This window comes from Ursus maritimus, unplaced genomic scaffold, assembly GCF_017311325.1.
Source record: "Ursus maritimus isolate PB19 unplaced genomic scaffold, ASM1731132v1 scaffold_12, whole genome shotgun sequence".
In the NCBI taxonomy this organism is placed as follows: domain Eukaryota; kingdom Metazoa; phylum Chordata; class Mammalia; order Carnivora; family Ursidae; genus Ursus; species Ursus maritimus.
In genome coordinates this window covers 27690587-27713249 of record NW_024423564.1, presented here as the reverse complement: position 1 = coordinate 27713249, position 22663 = coordinate 27690587, and the positions used below count along the sequence as shown (strand labels likewise).

Here is a 22663-nt window from a genome sequence, read left to right as displayed (position 1 = left end):
CTCGACTGGGAGCCTGCTTCTTCCTCTCCCACTCCCCCTGCTGTGTTCCCTCTCTCGCTGGTTGTCTCTCTGTCACATAAATAAATAAAATCTTCAAAAAAAAATCTATTTATAGTTGACCCTTGAATGACTCAGGTTTGAACTGTGTGGGTGCACTTTATATAGACTTTTTACAATACAGTACTATAAATGTATTTTCTCTTATGACTTTCTTTTTTTTTATTTTTTTTTATTTTTTTTTTTTAAAGATTTTATTTATTTATTCAACAGAGATAGAGACAGCCAGTGAGAGAGGGAACACAAGCAGGGGGAGTGGGAGAGGAAGAAGCAGGCTCATAGCGGAGGAGCCTGATGTGGGGCTCGATCCCAGAAGGCCAGGATCACGCCCTGAGCCAAAGGCAGACGCTTAACCGCTGTGCCACCCAGGCGCCCCAATCTCTTATGACTTTCTTAATAACATCTTTTCTGCAGCTTACTTTATGTAGCATATAATATATATAACATACAAAATATGTTAATCAACTGTTTATGCTATTGGTAAGGCTTCCAGTCAACAGTGGGCCAACTGCTTACTTAACAACTACTTAACAGTAAAGTTTTTGGGGAGTCAAAAGTAATACATGAATTTCAACAGTGCAGGGGTTCAGCACTCCCTAGCCCCCATGTTGTTCAAGGGTCAACTGTACTGTCATTCTTTCTGGCCACCCAACATCTGAATCCCCATTAGTGTTCCGGGATTTCCCACCTAAGTCTAAAAAGTACCATATACCCATTCCCCTGGTCTCCCTTGAAAACAATTCACAAGGATGGGACCAAGGTTCCATATCTACCTATTTATTTCTCTCTTTCTTTCATCTGTTACCCTCAAATCTAGTAGCTTAATACACCAAATATTTATTATCTCAGAGTTTCGGCATGTCAGGAATTAAGCTATAGTTTAACTGAGTGATCCTACTCAGGACCTATCATAAAGTTGCAGACAAGATCTTGGCCAGTGCTATCATCTTTGAAGGTTTGATTGGGGCTGGAAGATCTGCTTCAAGATGTCTCTTGCACATGATTATTGGCAGAAAGCTTCAGTTCCTCACATGAGAACCTTTCTAGAAAGCTGGTGAATATCCTCACAATGTGGCAGCCAGCTTTCCCCAGAACAAATGAGCAAAACAGAAGATATAATAACTTTATGACCTTGCATCTTAAGTCACACTCTTTCATTTCTGCACTAACCTAATTATTCCACAAGTCATTTCTATTTAGTGTGGAAGGAAACCACATAGAATGTACATCAGGAGGTAGGGTTATCAGGAACCACGCTAACTACCTCATGTAACATTATGGCTATATGTTATATTGTTTATAAATACATACATATTCACGAGCATAAAAATGTTATGTTTGGAGGGAGAGGGGGCACTATGGTTACAAGAGCATTTGTAATGTTTTATTTGTTAAGGTGGGTGATAGGAATAGAGGCATTTATTACACTTCTTTATACCTTCTAAGTTTGAAATATTTCATGATAAAAAAAATCAACGCTCTGCATAAAGTAAATAAGTATTTTTAAACACACTACTGTGAGCACATACATTAGTAGACCTGTTTTGAAGGACTATTTGGAAATATATATAACAAAATTTACATGTACATAAATTGACTCGGGAATCTGTCTGAAAGAATTACTTGCCCAAGTAAATAAGGATGTATGTACTAAAATTAATCACAGAACTATTTCTAACAGCAAACAACTGGTGATAATCCCAATGCCCATCAAAGAATGAGCAAATAAGTTATGACACCACCATACAACAGAATGCAGCCATTAGGGGCGCCTGGGTGGCTCAGTCGTTAAGCGTCTGCCTTCGGCTCAGGGCATGATCCCAGAGTCCTGGGATCGAGCCCCACATCAGGCTCCTCCGCTAGGAGCCTGCTTCTTCCTCTCCTGCTACCCCTGCCTGTGTTCCCTCTCTCACTGGCTGTCTCTCTCTCTCTGTCAAATAAATAAAACCTTTCAAAAAAAAAAAAAAAAAGAATGCAGCCATAAAAAAAATGAAATTCCCAATATGATGGAACCAATCAGTTTTTGGTGAAGAAAAGGATATGCAGTATAATTCCATTTTTTGATAGGCTATATATCAAGCTATTTACAACTATCTCAAGGGAGTGAAAATTTAGCAAGGGAAATAAAAGCAGAGAGAGAAAACTTTCCTTTTGTACTTTAAAGACCTCCATTCTCAAAAATTTTTACTATCCTCTATAGGCATACCTCAGAGATACTGTGGGTTCAGTTCCAGACCACTGCAATAAAGTGAATGCTGCAATAAAGAGAGTCAAATGAAATTTTTGATTTCCCAGTGCATATAAAAGTTGTTTACACTGTAACTGTAGTCTATTAAGTGTATAAAAGCATGTCTGAAAAAACAATGCACAAACCTAATTAAAAAATATTTTATTGCTAAAAAATGCTCACCATCATCTGAACTTTCAGCGAGTTGTAATCACCGATCACAGATCACCATGACAAATATAATAGTGAAAAGGTTTGAAATATTATGACAATCACCAAAATGTGACAGATACATGAAGTAATAAGCAAATGCTGCTGGAAAAATGGTGCCAACAGACTTGCTTAGCCAGGGTTACCACAAGCCTTCAATTTGTTAAAAACAGTACTGCAAGCACAATGAAGCAAAGCACAATAAAATGAGGTATGCCTATCCTTCCGTAACTTCTGTGGTTGTTTTGGGTTTGTGTTAAATAGACTATTTTTTAGAATAGTTTTAGGTTCACAGCAAAACTGAGAAGGTACGGAAAATTCCCAAAAACCCCTTGTCCTCACACATACATAGCCTCCAATACCAACAGACACCACCAGATAGAATATTTGCTACCACTGATGAAACTAATGACACACCATTATCACCAAAAGTCCATCATTTACATTTGGGTACACTCTTGGTGTTGTACATCTGATAGTTTTGGACAAATGTGTAATGACAAGTATTCATCGTCATAGTACCACACAGAGTAGCTGTAGTGCCCTAAAAATCCTTCTGTGCTCTGCCTCCCCTCCCCTCAACTCCTGGCAACCACTGATCTTTTCACCGTCTTCATAGTTTCGCCTTTTTCAGAATGTCATATAATTGGAATCACCTTGTGTGTAACCCTTTCAGACTGGCTTCTTTCACTCAGAAATAAGCATCTAAGGGGAGCCTGGGTGGCTCAGTTAAGCATCTGACTCCTGATCTCAGGGTTGTGAGTTCAAGCCCTACACTGGGCTCCACGCTGGGTGGACAGCCTACTAAAAAACAAAACAAAACAAAACAAAACAAAAACAAAAACAAAAAAACCCCACAAAACCATGAAGGAAGGAAGGAATGGGGAATTTAAGTATCCTCCATGTCTTTTCACGGCTTAATGGCTCATTCTGTCTTAGCAATGAATAGTATTCCATTGTCTTGATGTATCAGTTTATTTATCCATTCAACTATTGAAAGATATCTTGGTTGAGTTCAAGTTTTAGCAATTAGGAATAAAGCAGGTTTTTGTGTGGACATAGTTTTTCAAATCCTTTAGGTAAATACCAAGAAGCATGAGTTCTGAATTTAGTTTTATAAGAAATTGCCAAGCTGTATTCCAAACTGGCTGTAGCATTTTGCATTTCCACCAATAATGAATGAGAATTCCTGTGGCTCTACATCCTTACCAGCATTTGGTGTTTTGGCCATTCATTCCACTAGGAGTGTAGTAGTATTTCATCATTGTTCTAATCAGAATTTCCCTTATGACACATTATGTGGAGCATCTTTTCATGTGCTTATTTGCCATCTGTAGATCTTCTTTGGTGAGGTATCTGTTAAGATCTTTGGTCTATTTTTAAATCATGTTGTGTTCTCAATGCTGAGTTTTAAAAGTTCTCCGAATATTTTGGATAACAGTATGTTATCAGATATGTCTTCTGAAAATATTTTCTTCCAGTCTGTAGCTTGAGGGAAATTTCTAATTTTAATGAAGTCCAGGTATCAATTCTTTTATGGATCATGTCTTTGATGTTGCATCTAATAAGTCATCACCAACCTAAGGTCACCTAGACTTTCTACTGTTACCTCCTAGGAGTTTTACAGTTATGCATTTTAAATTTTTGTGTTGGATCCATTTTGAATTAATTTTTGTGAAGTACGTAAAGTCTATGCCTAGATTCATTTTTGTGCATGTGGAAGCCTAATTGCTCCAGCACCATTTGTTGAAAAGACAGTCTTTTATCCATTGTAATGCCTTTGCTCCTTTGTTGAAAATCAGTTGACTATATTTATATGGGTCTATTTCTGGGCTTTCTACTCTGTTCCATTGATCCATTTGTCTATTCTTTCACCAATATCCTATTGTCTTGATTACTGTAGCTTAAGAATATATCTTGAAGTCAAGTATTATCAGTCTTCCACCTTTCTTCTTTTCCTTCAAAACTGTGTTGACTATTCTGGGTCTTCTGCCCCTCCATATAAATTTTAGAATCAGTTTGTTAATAGCCACAAAATAATTTGCTGGGATTTTGACTAGGACTGTATTGAATCTATATAGTTGGAAAGAACTGACTTTTTTATAAACTGAGTATTCCTATCTATAAACATGGAATATCTCTCCATTTATGTGGTAGTTCTTTGATTTCATTCACCAGAGTTTCACAGTTCTCCTCACACAGGCCTTGTACCTATTTCATTAGATTTATGTCAGACCTCGAATAGATTCCATTAGATTTATATATAAGCATTTCGTTTTTTGAGATGTTACTGTAAGAGGTATTGTGTTTTTAATTTCAAATCCCACTTGTTCGTTCCTATTTACATAGAAAATCAGTTGACTTTGTGTGTTAACATTTTTTTCCTGTAACTCTACTATACAAACAGTCCCTGACTTACAATGGCTTGACTTACAAATTTTTCAACTTTCTGATGGTGTGAAAGTGAAGTAGAAACTGTATTCTTATTTTTAAAATTTGATCTTTTCCCAGGCTACCAACACGTGGTACAAATGCTCTTGTGAAGCTGGGCAGTGGCAGTGAGCCACAGCTGCCCGTCATATGCACAGTCATGACAGTAAGTAACAACAACTAATAAACTTAAAACCATTCAATACCCATACAACTATTTAGTTTTTCACCTTCACTGCAGTATTCAAAAAATTACATGAAATATTCGACACTTTATTACAAAATAGATTTTGTGTCATTATGCATATGTTAAACCTTTCGTAGTTGTCCCACAGTTACTAACTATTCTGCTCTGTTTTTTCCATCTTTTTTCTTTCCTTTACAGTTTTAGCAATTTCTATTGAAATCCTCACGCTCAGAGATTCTTTTCTCAGCCATTTGTAGTCCAGTCTACTATTAAGTCCACCAAATGGTTACAATGTTTTTCTGTCACAATACTATAATGTCTTTGATCTCTAGCATTTCTTTTTGGTTCTTTCTTAGAATTTCTCTCTTCTAACATTGCCCATCTCTTCTTATATGCTGTCCACTTTATCCATTTAGAGCCCTTAGGATTATCATAGTTATTTTAAATTATTTCTTGGTCTGAAATTCCAATATCCCTACCATACCTAAGTCTCAATCTGATGCTTGCTCTAGCTCTTCAAACTGTGCTTTTTGTCTTTTAGCATGTCTTGTAATATTTCTTGATCATTGGATATGATATACTAGGTAAAAAGAACTGTTGTAAATTGGCTTTCATTAATGTGGTGGTAAGATGTGGGGGGAAGAGAAAATACATCAAAATTAAAATCTGTTCTGACCAAAGAAAAGGACAATTCTATAGATATCCAAGCTCTTCCACCCACATCTTATTTTTTATACTGCTAGCCTGAAATTGATTATTTCAAGCATCTCAAGTTTCACCATAAGTTTCACAGGATCCCATAAATTCACAGGGAAACTGGCAGGTAGGTGAATGACAGGATATTGTATTTCTGGGATCATTACTTAAACTACAACTCTGCTTATACAGGATTATAATTCCCAGAGCTCATCAACTTCTAGCACCATGCTTTTTTAGTAGGTTTTTGTGTAATAAGTGTTTATAATGCCAAATGGACCCAGGGAGGTCTTTTCTTAATTTGCTTCCACAATAAACAGCAATGTATCCAACTTAGAAGTACATTCTAAAATGTTTGTTCAAATATCAAAATAGTCTATGTCAATGTAAACATAAAAAATCATTAACTTTTACCTGTACACATTGTTACTTCTCTTCATTCTTCAAAGTTCTGGAAATTCTGAGCCCATGAAAAACTTTATATTCAACTGAATAAATGTGTGAAAAGAAAAAAAAATTACTTATACTCAACCTTGTTCCAGTAGGATTTAAGGCTGGTAAAAATGTAATATACATCTTCAATCTTTTAAGCAGTTTGTAAGAAAGTATTGTTCCAGGGGTGCCTGGGTGGCTCAGTCAGTTAAGTGCCCAACTTGTGATTTTGGCTCAGGTCATGATCTAGGGTCCTCAGATCAAACCCTTTGTCGGGCTCCATGCTCAGTGCAGAGTTTGCTTGGGATTCTCTCTCCCCTTCCCTCTGCCCCTCTCCCCGTTTGCGTTCTCTTTCTCTAAAATTAATAAAATAAAATCTCTATTTTTTGAAGATTTTATTTATTTGTCAGAGAAAGAGAGCACAAGCATAGGGAGCAGCAGGCAGAGGGAGAAGCAGGCTCCCCACTGAGCAAGGAGCCCAATGGGGGACTTAATCCCATGACCCTAGGATCGTGACCTGAGCTGAAAGCAGATGCTTAACCAACTGAGCTACCCAGGCATCCCTAAAATAAAATCTTCAAAAAAAATAAAAATCAGATCATGTCATTAAAAAAGTATTGTTCCAATTCTTTAAACATGGGAATAAATATTTTAAATAGCAATGTCTTGCGTGTTTTGGGTATTATCAATAAATATAGAGCATGGATTTTTAAAAACAGCCTGTAAATATCCACAAAGAATATCAAACTATGTCCTTCATTTATGTAAGTTAGCAGCTGTCAAAGAGAGATGGAAGAAGGGAAGATATAGAGCACTGACTGGCTTCAACAGGAATCAAAAAATAGAACAGATACTACAGTGAAAGGGAAAAAAACAGGAAATAAGAGCAACATCGCTGACAAGTCTCCTTCCTTTAAATGTCTACATGACAAATTTCCAAGTTAATTTATTTTCTGTAGGCATACAGCGCATTTCCATCTCTCTCTAATCCCTCCTACCTCTAGAGCTAAATTTCGAAAAAGCAAAATTTGTATACAATGATATACTATTTACTACTGCTGCCACCACCATCATCTACTATATACTTTACTATGTACCAAGCACTGTGACAAGATTTACATCCATTACCTTATTCAATCCTCACAATAACCCTAATATAGGTTTTACTGATGTTTGTGGAGGTTAAACAATTTGTCCAAGATCCATTAGCTAAAAAATGATGGATCTAGGATACTAACCATTTGGCCTCAAAACAAAATCATCTTGTTAAGTGTAAATCACTGATAGGAAGGTGAGCTAAAACTAAATGTAGAACATATAAGTAAAAGAAAATAGTACATCCGAACACGTCATGAGCCTGACGATTTTGACAGAACAGGGCCTGCCCAAAACCAATCTGATTACCAATTTAAGAAGTTAATTAAAATACTGAGATGGAAATTATATTTGAAAATGAAATTGTCAACATATCACATGAAAATTCCTACCTCCTTTGTAAATAGCCTATTACAGACTGTATGTAATCTTTCTTTAATCCATGTAATACTAGTATAAAAAGTCTCAAAAATATCAGTAAAAACCTCTTTTATAATTTTTATATTAACTGGACAGATCTGTAAGACAGATCTGGAGAAACATTTGACATTTTCCTGACTTTAACATTATGCACAAAAGGAAACCTTCCCCCTTTGTAAACTATAGCAATAGTTTCTAAAGAAAAAAGAAAAAATGAACAGAGAATAGAAACCAATGACCACCACATCACAACTCCATGCCTATACTGGAGGAAAATGGAATTTTACCAAGGCTACCAACTCCAACTAACCTGTTTACCAGACTTAAGTTTTTTTCAAAAAAATCTTCTAAATATAAAATGTCAGTTTGTTGCTAATGTTTTATATTTAATGTTCCAATAATATGAGTTTATGGTTTAATAGTTGCAAATCTGTATTTATAGTCACTGTTAAAGGGCTTTACTAAAGGGTACCACATGCACTCCTCTCTAGTTAACTAAATTCCCTTAATTCTATGGGACTGAGACAGGTCAGAAATACCTTAAGCTACATACAAAGTTACCACACACACACACACACACACACACACACACACACTCTCTCTCTCTCTCTCTCTCTCTCTCTCTCTCTCTTCCAACCCATTCAAAACATCTGAGTATTGCTGATATAGGTTATATGATTGGAACATTTCAAGTGAAAGAAGTACTACTCAGTTTTAGCATTTTAAATGTTTAAAGTATCCGAAATTGTACTAGATATAGCATGCAATTACCCTGAGGAATTAGCATTCATTTAGCGTAAGAATCTAAGAGCTATAGAAGTTCAATTATATTCAAAAATTTAATTAAATATTTTAACTGGCCATTTCAACTACTATCCAGTATTAAAATACTTTTCATGTTTATAAATTCATATATTAATTACTAGGTTACACTTATTTCTTAAGAAATAGTGTCCCTTTAAACCATCTTGATCAAATAACAAAAATTACCATGAGCTATGGATCTGAATTAAGTTTTGTTCATGCTAAAAAAAATGAAGTCTTATTTAATGCTATACACTTCAGCGAAGAATCCATAAAAGATATTACACAAACCTAGAACTCTCCTGCTACTATGCCAACCTAAACCATAAAAAGAATAAGATAATATTTTTAAGCACACACAATACATCAAACAACAATCATTATGTAGATATTATCATTTATCACACTAACATGAGAAAATGATCTTGTAGGTAGTTTTATTAATCCGCTTAGCTACTTTGGTAATTCAAAACTGAATACAAAACAAATTAATCTTGCTATCAGACAGATCTTCCTTATACATTACCTCCCATATAAATTCCATTTGTCCTTTGGGCATTTTTTTAGTCTTCCTTTAATAACATCATAATCACAAAATAACAGCTACTATTTATATTGAACATAAAACCTGTGCCAGTTACTACTCCAAGTTTTTTTTTTTAATTTACCATTTTTCTCTATTTTATTATTATTTTTAAAGATTTTATTTATTTATTTGTCAGAAAAAGAGAGCACAAGCAGGGACAGCTACAGGCAGAGCAGGCAGAGGGAAAGCAGGCTCCTTGCTCATGGGGGACTCAATCCCGGACCCTGGGATCATGACCTGAGCTGAAGGCAGACGCTTAACTGACTGAGCCACCCACGTGCCCCTACTGCTCCAAGTTCTTTACATCTATTATTTGCATTCCTCATGACCATGCACGGTAAATATGAAAACACATTTTCTGGAAAAGAAACAGACCCAGAGAGGTTAAGTAACAATCAAAATGACAAAGCAAAATGCTTGTTCTACTACATCATGCCACATTTTTTTTTCTGGCCATCAATTCTTATAATGAAATTATTTATAATATAGAATTTTACTAGATAATAACAAAAATTAAGGTTGTTTTCCTTCCCAGAAGGGGAAATTATTATTCTGTAAAATCTTTTTTTATATTACCATATTACTGATGTAATTTCCCCAAAAATACTTTTGTATTAAGACTCGGAGGAGGGGCGCCTGGGTGGCACAGCGGTTGGGCGTCTGCCTTCGGCTCAGGGCGTCATCCCGGCGTTGTGGGATCGAGCCCCACATCAGGCTCCTCCGCTATGAGCCTGCTTCTTCCTCTCCCACTCCCCCTGCTTGTGTTCCCTCTCTCGCTGGCTGTCTCTATCTCTGTCGAATAAATAAATAAAATCTTAAAAAAAAAAAAAGACTCGGAGGAGAGAATGCTGTCTAAAGTACACTAAGTGTACTAGCTAACTAAAATTTGATCCTTTGAGCTGCACCTAAAATTGCTATAGCTGAGGTGCTGAAGTTCATGGGTAAGGAACTCAGTCTGTTCCCTGACCTCAACCTTCCATTGTTACAAACAAAAAACTATTAAAAAAAAAAAAAAGGATATATCCGCATACACAGTTCTTTCCTGGCAGCAGCAAGAGTATGTACTAAAATACCAGTTTCCCTATGTTTCAATCTAGTCTGAAAAAAGTACAAATTCAGAACAAGTACCTCCTAAAATATATTATATATTACATGAATTTTTTATTTAGTACACACAACATATCAAGCATTGTGTCAAGAAATATGTTAAGGGATGGCTCAGTCAGTTGCTCAGTCAGTTAAGTGTCCGACTCTTGATTTCAGCTCAGATCATGGTCTCAGAGTTGTGAGGTTGAGCCCTGTGTGGGCTCCACAATGGGCATGGAACTTGCTTAAGATTCTCTCCCCCCCCCAACTCCCCCCACCTGCTAATGTGTTCTCTTGCCCTCTCTCTTAAAAAAAAAAAAAAGTACATTAAGCCCTGTCACTCCATACCCAATGTGAAATAAAAATGAATTACCACTATTCTGAAAAATCCTAAAATGGCAATAAGAATCCTCAACATAATTCTGCAAATGGGTTAAATAGTATACAGATCACAGCAAAGTCCTAAAAATTCTACTTTAATGCTAGTAATGTTAATTAATTTAATTACACTGATAGTAATAAAGGAAGAGTCATCAAATTAGAGGGGGAAATATATGTTAATCAAAACTGGATAGAAGAATACATATGAAAAATCAGGAAATCCTGGCACATTTATAGTAAGTATCAATGAAATAATTTTTAAAAAGGTCCTCAGCATCTCAGCAAGGTAAAAGTACCAGATTCTATCTACAAGATACATGTGGCCTCCGCAAGTTACTTAAGCTCCTCAAAAGTTATTTAAGCTCTTTTTCCTTGTCAGGAACTTGAAAAAAGGTTGAACTGAAGGTTATCCCCAATGCTTTCCTGTTGTAACGTTCTAGAGTCAAGAGAAAACTGATACAAGCTTATATAAGCAGATTTTTTAACGCAATAGTTTCAACAACAGAAAAGAATCCCAAAATGTTGCACCTAGAAAACTAAGGTCTTACTCCCTGATACTCATATGCTAGGCTACAGAAACAGAAGTTTTGGGTACAAACCAAAACAATAAAGGTATATTGGCAAGCCTAAATTTACATAGTTACACAATAACCTTAGACTTTCAGAAGAAGCCAAAAAAGCATGTAGGATTTTTTTAAAATCTGATAATATTGAATAAAAAAGATTTTTTTAAAAATCTGATAATACAGAATAAAACTAAAATATTATAAACTTAACTACTATGCATAGCCACACCTCTCTAGGTCTCACCTGACATAAGCAAGTGGGTCTGCTGCTTAATCAAGTCAGAAGACCTCAGGCCTCAGGCTCTTTCAATTAACCCAAAATTCAGGCAATCTCTCTCTTCCTCCCAGTTTGGGCTCTCAATTTTCAAACATGCTGCTCTGCCATATTTAAAAATCTCACTGGATCTTATTTATCCCTGGTCTTACAGCATCCTGCCATCCCTCATAACTAGGCAACTGGAAAGATGTTTAGCTTTTCATTCTTCCCTTTCTCACCTTCCACTTTTTCACTGCAATCCGTCTTCTACCCCACCATTTTACTGAAACCACACTTACCAAGTTTGCTCACCAAGAGCCTCTTTATCTCTCTGCAACAGGTGACCCAGTATAATACTCTATCCTTTTATTTATTGTGGTTTTTCTGATTAGAAAATACATGTTAATTAAGAATTGAAATATCACAGAAAAAAATTAAAAGTTTAAATACTCTGTAGTCCTACTCTCGAAGACTGCCTGTTAGCAATATAGTCTATCTCCATCAAGTTTTCTAAAAAAAAAACAAAATCTATACATGTACTAACAAAAAAGAATATATGTATTTTTTAACTTAACAAAAATTAGATCATACTAACACATATTTTTCTTTGAGAATTTTTTTAATGCACCTTGATCTTCTGTCCTTGTTAGTATTATTTAGTAGCTTGATTAATGGCCTCCTAGAGAGCTCTTCATCATAATACCCAGAACCTATGAATGTTACCTTAAATGGCAAAAGAGGCTTGGCAGATTAAGTCAAGGATTTTGTGATGAGGAGGTTATCTGGATTATCTGGGTTGGGCCTATCTAAAGATGCTTAACTGTTGGCTCAGAAGATGGAGGAAGCGGCCACAGAATGCAATGCAGGGAATACAAGGAATGCAATTCTAACAGCTGGAAAAAGCAAGAAGACAGATTCTACCCTTAAAAGCAGCCTTGCCAATACCTTGACTTTAGCCCAGGGAAACATTTCAGACTTCTGGCTTCCATAACTGTAAGAGACTAAATTTTTGTTTTAAGCTGCTAAGTCTGTTAATTTATTACAGCAGCAATAGGAAATATAGCAAATACACCGCATTACACTAGCTGTATAACATTCTATCCTAAGAATGTGCCATATTTAATTTAGCAATCCTTTACTGATGGCTACTTGGGTTGTTTTCAACTTTTTATTATTATATACTAGGTGCCATGAATACCTCTAAACACATCTTTCCACATTTCAGTTTCTCCAGGAGTTATTCTATAAAATACACCTACTAGATCAAGAAATGTGAAATTTTAGCATGCCTGGCTGGCTCATTTGGTAGAATGTGCAGTTCTTGATCTCGGGGTTGTGAGTTCAAGCCCCACATTGGGTGTAAAGGTTACTTGAAAAAGAAAAAAACAAAAGAAATGTGGGGTGCCTGGGTGGCTCGGTGGGTTGAGCATCTGACTCTTGATTTTGGCTCAGGCCATACTCTCAGGATCGTGAGATCAAGCCCTGTATCAGGCTCTGCACTGGGCGTGGAGCCTGCTTGGGATTCCCTCTCTCCCTCTCCCCCTCACCACCCACTCTGCACCCCCTCCCCCACTGTGCATGCCCACACATGTGCTCTCTCTCTCAAAAAAAAAGTGATATTTTAACAGATATATATATATATGTGTGTGTGTGTGCACGTGCGTGTGTGTAATATAATTAACCTCCAAAAAGGCAGTACTTAATTTTTACTCACAGTAACAATATTCAAGTCCTTCTCTCCTTTTTCAAAGTTCTCAACTTCTGTTAAATCAGTTTCCTGATTTATAGTTTCTGTTAAATCAGTCTCCTGATTTATAGTTTCTGTTAAATCAGTCTCCTGATTTATATTTCCTTCTGTAGTGGTTACTCCTTCTGTTCATTTGTAGACTCCTCTTCATCAGCTCATTTCTCTAGTATCAGTGGCTCCCAAAATGCCCATTCCAATCTGGCTCTCTCCTCACGACACGCACTTCCAGAACTATCTCATCTACTTCCTTTTACCCCCAATTACTACTCACAAACAAAACAGAATTTTTATTACCCTCTTTTCCCTCCAAAATCTAATCTTCAACTGTGTCCCCTCTATTAATGACTGCTACGCCAATATCTAGCAGGCTACGACAGATACCAAGGGGTCATCTGACTCCTCCCTTATCCTCACCACACATACCATAGCTCTAGAATCCCTAAGATTCTCTCCCTCCCTATCAATTTCTTGAAACAGGAATACATCAATTTTCAACTACATTACTTTACTGTGTGTTTTCCCTATTTCAAGTCCTGTGCCCCACTGTACCAGAATAATCTTTCTGAAACTCAATTCTGTTTTGTCACTTAACTAGACCTTTCACAGACCGCTTATTGGACTATAGAATGGTATAAGCACTTGGGGAAATTGTATGGCAATGTATTCTAAAGTTAAACATATATGTGCCCCATGACCCAGTAATTTCACCCCTAGTTATTTATCCAAGAGAAGTGAAAATGTATGTCTATAAAGACACCAGTAATCAAGCATTCATGACAGCTTTATTCATAATAGTCAAATGGGAGAATGGATAAACTGTGTTATAGTTATACAATGGATTACACACCAACTAAAAAGAACAAACTACTGGTATGTGCAAAAACTGTTAAATCAGTTAAATCAAACCGTTAAAACATTTGAATGCCAGAAACATTGTGTTGAACAAAAGAAGCCAGACAAAAAAAGAATACACACTAATTTATTCTATTTTTATGCGAAGTTCAAGAACAAGGAAAACTAATCTGTGGTAAAAAAAATAACAGAACAACAGGAACTGACTAAAAAAACCCTGAGGGATTATTGGGGGTGGGGGAGAGAGATTCACAAAAGCATATACATTTATCAAAACTCACCGCACTGTATAGTTAAGTTCTATGCATTTCACTATATATAAATTTATCCCAAAAACTTTTAAAGCAAATATTAAGATTTAAAACCTACTTCACTCAGCATTTTCCCTTACGAATTATAAAAAGCCTCAAGATTTAAAACAAATTAATCACTTAATTACCCTCCTTTTTTTTTTTTTAGCAAAATTATCACCTCACTCAGAAACAATATATCAACTGTGCCTTCCCCTAGTTTGTAAATTTTGTGAGAGCAAGGATTTTATCTACGTAGAATAGATCACCATTATCTTCCCAATACCTATCATTATGTTTGACACACAGGAGATGCTAAATATGTGTTATCTTTAGAGGTTCTTAATGACTTATTGATAATTTTATAACTTCTTTAAAATTCTAGATCACTTACTGATTCCTTTTTCCAATCTTGTATGTTACATGTAAATGGACTAGCATGACAACTTTTATAAACCTTGCTCATGACACTAGAAAAGAAGCTTCTCCACATTTTCAAAAAGGCAGTAGAGTCTAAACTTTGTGCTCATCTCTTACATGTATTTCGGATAAATATTCAAAGGCATTAGACTTCTCATGGGCTTATTCCCTAAAATTCATTTTCAATTTTCTTAAAGCTCTATCTTCTCACCACCATGTCTTCTAAACTATCCTGATTTGTGGTACACCTGAGGAAAATAAATTTTTCTTCTTTCTCTCATGTATCTCATTTAAACATCATATTATACAACTGTTCATTAAAGCTTTACTTCTATCCAGTATCTATTAACATTAATCTAAAAAACTTACTACCACAACTTATGAGAATGCTGGATTCATTTCCGACATAATAAAAGATCTGTACCAGGCCAAAAAAGACAGCTAGTAATCATTTAAAAACCAACTTAAAGTTAGTCAAAATCCCCATCTTCACTTTTACATCAGTGCTTGCACTTTACTACGAAAAACAAAAAAGAGCGATGATTGATAACAAAGCCAGTTCTGTTCCTATCTCTCATCAAGGTCCCTTCCAAGAACATAGGAACCATCAGTTCCTCAAGGAGAGAGCCCTAATCATGAACCCACAAGACAATGAATAACAAAACCAATGATGAAGACCAGATAATAGCCACTTTGACCAGCTTTAGGGAACACTTTTCAGAGTACAACTGTCAGGATTGGATTAGTACAAAGAACAATTAACAAGCACTAAACCCACATTATCTTTGGCCACTTAAAGGATAAACTGCAAACAGCACAGGCAGGGGAAAGCTCTCCTCAAGTACAATACAATTAAAACAAGGGCTGGAAATGGCAACAAATAAACACCAGGCAATCTGAAATAATGAGAAATGGGATGATTCTTTCTGAGCAAACACATATGAGGCCACAGTCAACAGGTTCCATCTACAAAGCATTAATTAACCTCCATGTTTCCAAGAGAAGGACTAGCAAACCAGCAAGATAGTAATAACTGCCAATGTTATATTTTAATTTTATATGCAAACAAAAGGAAAATAATTGGTGGAGGAGCAAAGACCACTGAGAATTGTGGGCAGTGTTAAGCAGACTTTTATATTTCACGAAACTTGTCAAAAATTAATTTGAAGGGCAAAATGGGGTTGGCAGCTTTTTATGTTGTCAAATAAGGACATAACAGAAAACAACAAACAGGGGCGCCTGGGTGGCGCAGTCGTTAGGCGTCTGCCTTCGGCTCAGGGCGTCATCCCGGCGTTATGGGATCGAGCCCCACATCAGGCTCCTCCTCTATGAGCCTGCTTCTTCCTCTCCCACTCCCCCTGCTTGTGTTCCCTCTCTCACTGGCTGTCTCTATCTCTGTCAAATAAATAAATAAAATCTTTAAAAAAAAAAAAAAGAAAACAACAAACAAAAAAACACCACAAATTTCGTATGAAAAAGGACATTTTAGCACAGAAAAGGATGGACATAATTTAAAGGTAAATACTTTAAAGTGTATAAATTTAGCCTAAGAGAAAACAAAGAGATTTAAAAGATATAACCCTCCAAGGAGACAAGTGAACAGCAGATGGCAACACATTTCTGTATAAAGGAAAGCAGACAACGCGGACTTTCAGGTTAAGCTGGCAGATTGAACACACAACTAATTTTCCTCCCTCCCCAAAACTCTACTAAAGCAAGGTTAAAGAAAATGTTGTTGTGTTCTGTTTTTAGCTCATAAACCGCAAGGACAGGAGAATGGAGGAAGAGATGACAATAAAATTTTGGAAGCTGATAATAAGATGAAGGAGTGGTAACTGACTTTGTCAAAGACAGCCAAATCACAAGCCAGCAGTGCTGGCAACTTAGAACAAGCCTAATATATACCATACAATCCTCAAAAGGCTCAGGGATTGCCAGAACAAAGAGGGGGTAGGGAAGACTAAAGAAAGAAAGGAGCAGGTGATAGTTGTGAACAGCTAGAAACCTAGACCCCATTCCTCCTCCAAGCTACCAAGTGGCCCATCCTCAATGCAGCAGCTGACTGGAGATGTATTCTCTCAAGACGATAAACCATACATGGTAGAAGACACAGGTATCCCAACAAAAAGAGGCAAATTATGTGACCTTATATACTAAATGTTGTACAGCTCATTATTCAGCCCTCTTTCTTGAGTTCCCAGATCACTGGCAACCAAACCTCTATCCTCCAAGCACAAAACTGGACGAGACTCTCTGAGAAATCCGACCAGACCAAAAGGAAAGACAGAGACACTGGAATAACTTCAAACAGTCCACCTGAACCAATGGCTTCAATCTTGGCCACACAGGGGAATCACCTGGACAACTTTAGAAAATACTGATGTTAATCTATGGGGATAGAAATCAGAATAGTGGTTGCCTCTGGGCAGGGAGGGGGGAAGACAGAACAAAGGGATATAAAGGAATTTTCTAAGGTTTTCACAATAGTCTGTATCCTTTGGTGGTGACACAGGAGTGTATACATGACAAAATCAAACTATACACTTAAAATGTGTGTATCTTACCGTATGCAATCATACCTAAATGTTTAAAAAATATTGCTACCTGGGCCCTACCCTCAGAGATTCTGTTCTATTTGGTTTAGCAGCGTGTGTGTGTGTGTGTGTGTGTGTGTGTGTATTTAAAGCTCCCCATGTGTTTCTAATGTGCAACCAAACTTGAGAACAACTGTTCTATGCAGATTATAGAGTAAAACTGGAAGTCAATAAGTCCCACCTACAAATTCAGGGCTTCCCATCAGCTTTTAGTTGCCCAAACCAAAGATTATCAAGACTCTGAGGAGGGCCTCTACTGCTGAGGCTACACCAAACAGACAAAAAGTAACTTGGAAGAAACAAACTATGCAGGGAAAAGAAAGCTTAAGTAAACTATCTTTAACATTCTCAGACAGATAAAAGATGATATGGCATCCATGAAACAAGAAAGAGAGGAATTCGTAATTGAGTAGAGGAGAGGAAGCCAAATCTACAGGCCTGCATAAGGGAATATGGTCAAGTAGCTGGTATTGCCTCACTCACAGAACCCCAGGAAGGCTCAAGACTTGGGAGTCTCCAGACAGTATGTGGTCAGTGGGGGAGAGGTATGGGGCCAAAGAGCAGGTTAGTAATTTAAAGTCTGCATCAAGTCTGTAATGTATAGATCCTCTAGTTTCCCTTCATTTATATCATCTCATAAATTTATTCTCTAGAAACAGTGACTTGGAGAGACTCCAGACTCCAAAGAGTGGAATGAGGCTAAGGCTGAAAGCCAAGGGATTAAGCAGAAACATGTATAGTGAATAGCAGCCCCTACCTACCCACAGCCCACATCCTTTGCTCAAGCTCTCAGAACAGTGCGAGCCAGTCGTATTACCTCCCCCACTCCCAACCCTGCCCAGTTTGATTTAAATGTCCTTTTTGCATGCTGCCAAACCAATTTTCATAATAGCACTTACAGTGGAGGACAAAGGTCTCTTCTTGAATTTCTACTTACCTCTCCTAGACTCTAAACCCCTTAAGGGCAGGAGCAGCATCTTAATCATCTTTGTATCCTCAAAGGCCTAACACAGTGATTGTCAATATACTCAACACTCTATAACTCTTTAATTGGTCCTAGACAACGAACGAACGAACGAAAGAGAAAAGGAAGAGAACGAATGAACCAACTTGGAAAACTAGAACATACAAGGTAGAATTTGGATTAGGTCCTGAATGAAGATTAAAGACTTAGATTGACTGTACTTAATCATTTACAATAACATAAAAAAATTTCAAATACCTAAGAATAAATAAACGATGTCCAGAAAACTACAAAACATTACTGAAATTTTAAAAGACCTAAATAAATACAGGTATATGCCACGCTCATAAACTGGAAAACTCAGTGTTAACATACTCTCCAAATTGATATATATAGAGATTCAATTCCAATTTCCAAAATTTGTTGAAATCGACAACTGAAATGTATATGGAAATGCTAAGAGCCAAGAACTGCCCAGTGTTAAAAAAACAAAGTTGGAGGCCTTATACTATCACATATCAAGGCTTATTATACAGTTACATTAATTAATACAATGATACTGGTGCAAGGATAACAAAAAGACCAATAAAATAGAATAAAGTACCCAGAAACAGATCCACACTTAAACAGTCACCTGATTTATGAAAGTGCCACACAGTGCAGAGGGACAAGTATGGTATTTTCAAAAAAAATGATGCTGGGTGAAAAAGATATCCACCTGGTTAAAAGTAAATCTTGACCCCTTACGATCCATCCGAAATTTACTGTAAATTGTACACCTTTAATGTGAAAAGTAAAACAAAATAAAACTTCTGTAAGGTAACATAGGAAAACATCTTCATATTCTTAGGCTGGGCAAAATTTCTTAAATAGGGCACAGAAAGTAGTACTCATAAAGAAAAAGAGTAAATATATTTCATTAAAATTAACAATGTCCATCCATCAAAACAAAAACAAACACAAACAACCCACCATTAAAAGAGTGAAAAGACAGGGTGGAATAAGATAAATTATGTATAGTTTATAGTTAGGGGTGTGTGTGTGTGTGTGTGTGTGTGTACCTCCCAGAAAGACTCATATCTTAAAAAATTATAAATAAAAAAATAAGACATCTCACAAAAGAAGACATATAAATGGCCAATAAAACATAAAACCACAACCATCAGGAAAACGCAAAATAAAACCACACTAATATATTACTGCATCTCTACCAGGAGAGCAAAAATGTTTCCAACTGACAAGCATCAGCAAGAATGTGGGGTAATTGAATTATCATTCCCTGCTAATTAGCACAACCACTTTGGGAAAATGCTCAACAGTATCTAATACTAAAGTTTTATCATTCACATATCTCACAAACCAACAATTCCACTCCTAGGTATAAATCCCAACCTAGAAACATTGTTTCTTGATCTGTGATGGTATACTTAGTAAAAATTCTTTACCTGCACTCAGGATTGTGCACTTTTTCTTATATTATACTTCAATAAGTTTTCTGTTTCCTTGACACAAAGTTCTCAGAGACCTTAAGGCTAGCATTTTAGAATAGAAAAGCAGCGTCAAGTAAACTCAAGAAAGTTTACTAATAAAGTTAAAAACAAAACAAACAAAAAAAGCTACTAACACGTATCAGTCCAGAACAAAGATAAAACCACCAACAGATAGTTTTTCTTGAACTTCAAGAAGCACTGGATTTCTTTCAGCTAAGAAAGGAGTTTATTATTCTACACTGTAAACCAAAAGATATCTTTGCAAGAAAATGCTTTTTCAAAGTCACCTCTAACAGCAATGGATAGGAGAAAAGCAAAGGAACTATTACAAAAGTTTTGGTTAACTCTTCAATGAAAAGATGACAACTGACTTGATCTAAGACGCCCAAAAAACAGACAGACACAAAGAAATCACGGCAATTCTAAAGCAAACACCAACACCACAATCCAATCTACCGGAAATTCTGCGGTTAATTTGAGGCTTGCCCCGCTAGTCATAAGGTGATTCCGTGATGGTTACAAACGCTCTCCAAGTGCATCCTTGGGAGTCACCTAGCACACCTGGCTAGCCCATCACCGGCCTGGAGATTCTGCCTTGCGCAGAATCCCGGAGGCCAAATGAAGACAACCAACTTTACAAGTAAAGGGAGCGGACGGTCTCACTCCATCAGGACACCCAAGGAGAACGGACTTCTGGCCTCGAGGGCGGGGGTGAAAGGTCAGTATCCCCCACAGGATTTGTGAAGAAGCGCCCCCGAAGCTGCCCGGTCCCTCCACCTCCCTGGGACTCCACTGGAAGACATAAGAGCGAGTTTCCTCCTCAGTGCTCCCGGGAGGAGGGTCCCGGGCCGCCGCGGCCTCAGGGAACTTAGGCCCCGGCGGGGCCGGGCACGCCCGCCCCGCTCGTGCCGCAAGTTTGGTGGCGGCCCCCACTCGCCGCGCCTCGGCCCCGTGTTGCGCCCCGCAGAACCCGGGCTCGCGGCCCGTCCGGCCTCCCGGCCCGCCCGGCCTGGCGCGGCGCCCCTCACCTTGGAAACGTTGGGTGGACTCCGCCGTAAACATTAACTTCCCATCCAGCCGGCAGCCTCGCCGCCGCGTCTCAGCGCCTCGGCCCCGCTCCGGCTCCGCGGGCCGCCTTCCCCTCCCTCTCTGGAGCGCTGCGTTCACTCGAGAGTTCAGAGCTGCCACCGACCCTCACCCACCCCTCCCGGCGCCGCCGCTGCTTTAACTACTACCCGACCCCTACCCAGCCCGCCCGCTGGCTCCTCCAGGGTCCGGCCGGCCGCGTCAGGAAAGCCCAAGGCGCAGGCGCGGCAGGGCCTTAAAGAGACCGGCCGCCTCTACCGCATAATGGGTTCGAGCAGGTTAGGGGCCGGGCGGCCGGTCGAGAAAAGGAGAAGCCGAAGGGATTGGGCCGTGGGGAACGGGGGCGGGGAAATCCCGCTCCCTCCTCCGCCTCTCTTTCAAAGCGCCAGCCCTCGGCCTTACAAATTGCAGACTTCCCCAGTCTCTTGGACCGCCCCTTGCATGTAAGGGCTGCTCAGGACACACCCCCTCGGGGGCCCGAGAAGACCCCCAGCTTGCAGCTGCGGGCCTCGCACTACCGCATTGCCCACGCTCCTCCCAGGCCTCAGGCACGAGACGCAGACACGCAGGCTTCCGAAAGGCCTTCCGAGCTCCCCGAGAGGTGACCTAGGTCACTCTCAAAAACAATAATCAATGTGCGAATAGCGCTTGTGACTGCAAATCCCTCTACCTTCAGTCGTCTCGACGCACTGGCTTTATGCAGAGTCCGGCAGGGGGCAGAGCATGGGCACAGATATATGAAGTCCAGCCGGGCAACCATCCAATACCAAGGAAGAAATTCTTAGAAGTACTTAGTTCGGGACAGAAACTATCTACTATTTCCGGTCCAACTCCAAGAAAAACGGGCAAGAAAAATAATAAAGGCAATATAAATTACTTTCATTATACATTTATAAGTTACAAAATGACAGTAATTACCAGCACAAAAAAACTCCAGAATTGTTTGCCTAGAAATTAGATAGCCCCTGGTTATTTTCTGATATACATTTACAATCTCCGGAAGGGATTCCACTGTAGTAAGCATTTCAGAAAAAGGAAAAGTCTCCATTTTTTAAAAACAGGCTTAGGAAATACTAAAATATAGGAAGTAGAGACATGCTGTCCACCCAACTAAAAACTCTGAAACCTTGAAATTTTATGAGGCAGAATTTTTCATGACTTTTAGGTCATGCCATTATTTAATTTCAATCAACAATTTTATTGAAACAATCCATTTTGTATAAGAAAGTTGAGACATCTTGAAAATCTACCTTTCCCTCCTATACTGTATCAGCAAATCTTGTTGATTTTACCTCTGAAATTTTCCTTGAATCTGTTCTTTTATGTCTCCTCCATCACCACCCTAGTCCAAGCTTCCTGGGTGAGGGTGAAGGAACCTACTCTTCTAAATGTCTTACCCACCTGCGCCCTAGCTCCTCTCCCATCTCTTCTCCACACAGAAGGCTATGTGACCCTGTCACTTCCCAGGTAAACCACTTTAATAGCTTACCATTCTCTTAGACAAAACCCCTTAACTAACCAAGCCCTGCATAGTCAGGTACCTTGCCCATCTCTTCATCTCTTCTCACTGCTCAGACCACTGCTGTCTCTTCCATCCTGCTGTCTCTGTTCCAGCCACATTGGCCTTTCCAGGCCCTCAAATCTTCCTCCCTCCACAGAGCTTGTGCATATGCTTCGCTCAGTGCCTAGAAAGCTTTTTCAACCTTCATCCTTCTGACTTCATTTGGCTCTTGTCTCTACCTCTGAGAAGCACCTTCGGACCTCCTCACGTTGGTCCCTTCCTACAG

General features: G+C 38.3%; 1 protein-coding gene across 2 annotated transcripts in view; it reads right to left on the bottom strand.

Moving 5' to 3' along the window:
• The window catches only part of EVI5 (ecotropic viral integration site 5), a 191778-nt gene extending 170632 nt beyond the window's left edge, over positions 1-21146 (bottom strand). For both annotated transcript variants that reach the window (XM_040627036.1, XM_040627037.1), the window contains exon 1: positions 20819-21146. The gene's annotated coding sequence lies outside the window, so the exon portion shown is untranslated. The remainder of the gene's footprint in view (positions 1-20818) is intronic.
• Between the last annotated feature and the right edge of the window lie 1517 nt (positions 21147-22663).